Source organism: Tachysurus fulvidraco, chromosome 7 (assembly GCF_022655615.1).
Source record: "Tachysurus fulvidraco isolate hzauxx_2018 chromosome 7, HZAU_PFXX_2.0, whole genome shotgun sequence".
In the NCBI taxonomy this organism is placed as follows: Eukaryota; Metazoa; Chordata; class Actinopteri; order Siluriformes; family Bagridae; genus Tachysurus; species Tachysurus fulvidraco.
The window spans coordinates 16,417,055-16,422,054 of record NC_062524.1 but is presented as its reverse complement, the minus strand read 5'-3'; the positions used below and the strand labels follow the sequence as shown (position 1 = coordinate 16,422,054).

Here is a 5,000-nt window from a genome sequence, read left to right as displayed (position 1 = left end):
GTGTTTTTTTCTCTGGGTGTGACTATAAGTGCATGAAGCTACTTGTCGCAGGTGTGTGTGTGTGTATGTGTGTGTGTGTGTGTGTGTGTGTGTGATGTCGGGTATGACGCAATATAGTTATATAATAAGCATAAAGTTATGGAGATATGTATATATGTATATGTATATATATGTATATATATATATATATATATATATATATATATATATATATATATAACAGATATGTAACTGTCAGCTTTAACATAAATCACCTTCACAAAAATGCTACAAGATGAGTTCGACAACATCATATGGAAATAAACGCTCCCTTCCCGTAAAAGCTGAATGGAATTGAGTCACGAATTCATACAAAAACCAAAGCGGTGGGGAAATTCTGGTGTAACCAGTTGCATCAGAAGTCAGAGAAGTCAAAAAGCTGTTTGTCATAAAAGTGTCACATGGTCTTAAATACACCTGAAAGAGTTTGTTCAAAAAACATTACGAAGATCAAGAACATTCCAGGATAAAGATCTAGGACTGGGTCAATCAGATTTTGGTGTCTATACATATAGACATGTCTAGTGGAGACACATGGGGACAAAACCTGGTCAAGGCCAATAGACCGAGGGTGACTCCGAATGAGAAGAAGTTCGCAAGAAAAACCAAGTCTGGACACTCCTCAAATGTTGGAGACTCTCTGGAGCTTCTCTGTTCAGATGAGGAAACCTTTTGACCTTCACGTTTGATAAAAACCCAGTTTTTGTTAGAAGGTGAAGCATGGGAGTGGTAGCGACAGAAAATAAACAGAGAAAATGTTTTGTCCAGAGCCACAGATTATTATTTTTTTTTAAATCAAATATAATGCATTAATTAAATTTATAAATACTAATATTTAAATAATTTAATTACATTTTAAATTTTTTTTAATTAATTAATTAATTAAATTAATTAAATTAATTCATTCATTCATTCATTCATTCATTCATTCATTCATTCATTCATTTAGAGAGAGAAAAGGTCTGAGGCAGAGGGTGCAAACCCAACCAGTGAAATTAAAATAAATAAACCAAATAAATAAATAAATAAATAAATAAATAATAACTTATTATTATTATTATTATTATTATTTTATTTTAAATTTTTATCCTTTTTTTTTACATTTATTTTCAGAGAATGTGAAAAAAGTCATGTTTTTCTAGAGGATCTCTGCTCAGGTGAAATTAAACATTATTTTTTGTTATACGGTGAAGCATGAGAGTGGTAGCATCATGTTGCATCATTATACCTACAACGTTATTACACTGTAATGCAGCTAGCTAAACCACTGATTCATGTCTTGTTTTTTTTGTTAGATTTTATCCCAAACTGTTCAAAGCCTTCCCAGAGTATTTGAGAAACACTTCTAATCCAAGCCGATGTACCTTCACCGCTCACCTATTTTCGCCGCCGTTCTGACATGCTGCAATTTCTCGCCACTTCACGCCTCCACAGACCACCAGTGGAAACTCACAGGTGTGTCGTGGTGTGTAGCAGGAATGTTTTTGCCCCCACTTTCTGTGAAACTAACTTAAGGGCCTGGTGAATTCATCAGAAACGGTATCCTGTCAAGTCGTACTCGACCACTCGAAGGAGTCCGCTAAAATAACATGTATTTTATTATGAATTTTGGCTGTAAGAGTCATAACAGTTATTCATAATGCATGAAATTGAGTGAACAAGGGAGGCAGTCAGAGAGAGACAGACAGTCAGGCAGACAGACAGACAGACAGACAGACAGACAGACAGACAGACATAAAGAGACCAGCAAAGTGAATTGAGAGAAAGACAGTATTGTGAATTTGACAGACGGAGATTGATAGAAACAGACAAACAGGAAGAGAAGGAGAGGAGAGGAGAGGAGAGAGAGAGAGAGAGAGAGAGAGAGAGAGAGAGAGAGAGAGAGAGAGAGAAAAGAAATACAGAAAGTAAAAGACAGACAGACAGACAGACAGCACCCACACCCTGTTCCCTCCTTTGTATTTCCTTCCTTCCTACCCAGGGAGGAGTGAAGAGACACACCCACTCCCTCACCCACCCTTTCTCGCCCAACCCTGCCCCTTACACCACCCTCCATCCTCTAGGCCACGCCCCCTCCGCCCATACCCTCATGTGTGTGAGAAGAAGAGAGTCACAAGTTTGAGAACTAGTTGATTTGATTGTCCCGGACATCAGGAGCGTTGACACGGAGCTCTCTGTAGCACAGCGACTGTTTATCCTTCATCACTCTGGGCGTCGTGTTTATCATTAAAACACCACACGAGAGTCACTGTTTTACTGACATGTGAGTAAAACGATCCTTTGGTTCGGTTTTTAGATCTAAAACCCTATAATTGGTGGTTTAGATGTTTTCCTGTGTTATAGAATAAGAGTTTCTCCTCAGACAATGCTAACATTTTAGCCCTCAGACTGACAGGAAGCCTGAATACTTCACTAGTTTCCTTAAATCTCTACTATTTACTGTTGATTTGGTTTAGTTTGGGTTTACTGGGGTGTCTTGGTGTAATAAAACATCTAACTGTAGGTTAAATACCTTTAAAAACACATTTATTTATCAGATTTGTTTTTGACAAGCCGTGCGCGCGCGCTTCTATACACACTACTCTTTCATACTACTTATTACGCGAGTGCGCGTGTTAACTCGTAACTATGGCGACCGGCGCGCACTCGGCCACTCGATACGCACTATTCTTACGCACAGCTTAGTACGCACCGAGTCCCAGTGAGGAGAATATAAACCTTCTCTATTAATCTTGTTTTTTTGTTGTTGTTTTTATTTATTTTTATTTATTTATTAAAAAATATTATTTATTATTATTTAATATTATTTCTATGTATTAAATTACATTTTTATTAGTATTTTAAAATATTTTTAACACACCTTAATATGTGATTATATTGTTATTAATTAACCAGGTTTTATTAAAGCTTGTGTAGTGTGTGTGTGAGTGTGTGTGTGTGTGTGTGTGTGTGTGTGTGCGTGTGTTGTGTTTATGTGGGAATCATTTAGGCATGTGCCAACAATCAAACAAGCAGGTTGCACAACATTTAACATCTAATATTTTGTCAAAATACCATCATCACATCTGCTTTGGGCTTTAAAATAAACATTTTAATGAATATTATGAATAAATAATAACGAATAATTAAATAAAAAATGTAAATATATAAAAAAATATACAGAAAAATATTAAAAGTAAAAAGAAATCTATATATCTAAGCACAATCTGCTATAATATCGTTAAACTGCTGTTAAACGATTTGGAGGTGATGAAATATTGCGAAACATTTTTATCACATTTGTCTCTATTTACATATAAACCTGAAAAATAGCAAATTATATTGTATAATGAGCTTATTTTAGCAATAATTGATCGTGCAACGTGTAGCTTTGAAAAACGAAACAAAAAAGTCCACAGTGTAAAAATGTAAATTCATGATTTATAGTGGAAAATTTTATTTGGAATTTTTTTAACTAATATGTATATATATATATATAATGTAATTATATGAATGTAATTATATGATTGTAATTAATGTAATTATAGGAAATGTAGTTCGGGAGTGTTTATGGCTCCTCGGGTAGGTCTTGTCTCTGGTTATGTTAAAAAAAAAGTTTCATGAGGTTAAGCGTACACGTACACGTTTCACGTCGCTCTTAGTGGCTGTAATCTGGTGTTAAAATCAGGTCATGATTGGATTATTGTCTGTATTCACACACACTCAGGTCTCAGATGTGTGTGTGTTGCGTTGTGACGGTGAACAAAGTGAACGTGAATGTTGAACGTTGTAGGCCAAAGTTTACCGGTGTTGTACCTCAGCTGAGTGTTGTATTGGTTCAATATTGTGTTCAATATGTGGTCAATATTGTACAGATAATAGTTTGTGTCCCCTTAATAAAAAATGAAAAGATGTATAAAAGATGTGCACTTTGTTCATCAAAACAGGGATTATTTCCTTTCAAATTTTGTTTTAGACTTTTTTTGGAATTCTGTTTGTGAATATATTGTAAATTCGAAGTCAGTGTGTCTTCAGTGACACTGAAAAATCATGGGGGACGCAAACTTTTGTACTTAACTGGAAAAGGAGTGAAAGTGAAAGGACTATGAAAAAAATCGAACGTGTGTTACGATCTTAGATAGTGTGTGATGGTCACAGCTCGAGTGTGTGGTGCAGAGAGAGTCGATGACCAAACAAACTTCCTCACCTCAATTAGGTATTATTCTATAAAGAGGAGAATGATGCACAGAATGTACTTGTGTGTGTGTGTGTGTGTGTGGGGGGGGGGTGGGGGTGGTCAGTGAGGCTGCCGTGTCTGGGGCCTTTTGTTTCAAGGCTCAGTCTTACGTCACACATTCCATCTGGCAACTGAGCCTGTTTTCCTGTTTTTAGAGTGCAAGGGGAGAAAACACACACACACACACACACACACACACACACACACACACACACACACACACACACACACACACACACACACACACACAGATAAAGGGGGCGTGACCTGTGTAGTTATATATCTGTTGGTCACAGTAAAGGGGGTGTGGCCTGTGTAGTTATATATCTGTTGGTCACAGTAAAGGGGGTGTGTTCTTAAAACAGAGTGTCATTATCAGCAGGATCAAGCTGCGTGACAGGGACTTTCCTCATGGGCAGGGCTGTGTGTGTCTGTGTGTGTGTACATGTGCGTGTGTCTGTGGGTGTGTGTGTGCGTGTGTGTGCACGTGTGTATGTGTGTGTGCATGTGTGTGTATGTGTGCATGTGTGTGTATGTGTGCGTGTGTGTGCGCATGTGTGAGCACGTGTGTGTGTCTGTGTGTGTACATGTGAGTGTGTCTGTGGGTATATGTGTATGTGTGTGTGTATGTGTGTGTGCCGTGTATGTGTGTGTGTATGTGTGTGTGTATGTGTGCGAGTGTATGTGTGTGTGTGTGTGTGTGTGTGTGTTTAGAGGTGTAAGTGACACTTTACAGGGGAAAATA

General features: G+C 37.3%; 1 protein-coding gene across 2 annotated transcripts in view; it reads left to right on the top strand.

The window, feature by feature from the left end:
• The first annotated feature begins 2,131 nt into the window (after positions 1-2,131).
• klf3 (Kruppel-like factor 3 (basic)) overlaps positions 2,132-5,000 on the top strand; it is a 16,383-nt gene continuing 13,514 nt past the window's right edge. The window contains exon 1 of one of the 2 annotated variants that reach the window (XM_047815701.1): positions 2,132-2,302. The gene's annotated coding sequence lies outside the window, so the exon portion shown is untranslated. The remainder of the gene's footprint in view (positions 2,303-5,000) is intronic. The other variant, XM_027134896.2, reaches the window with a different exon arrangement.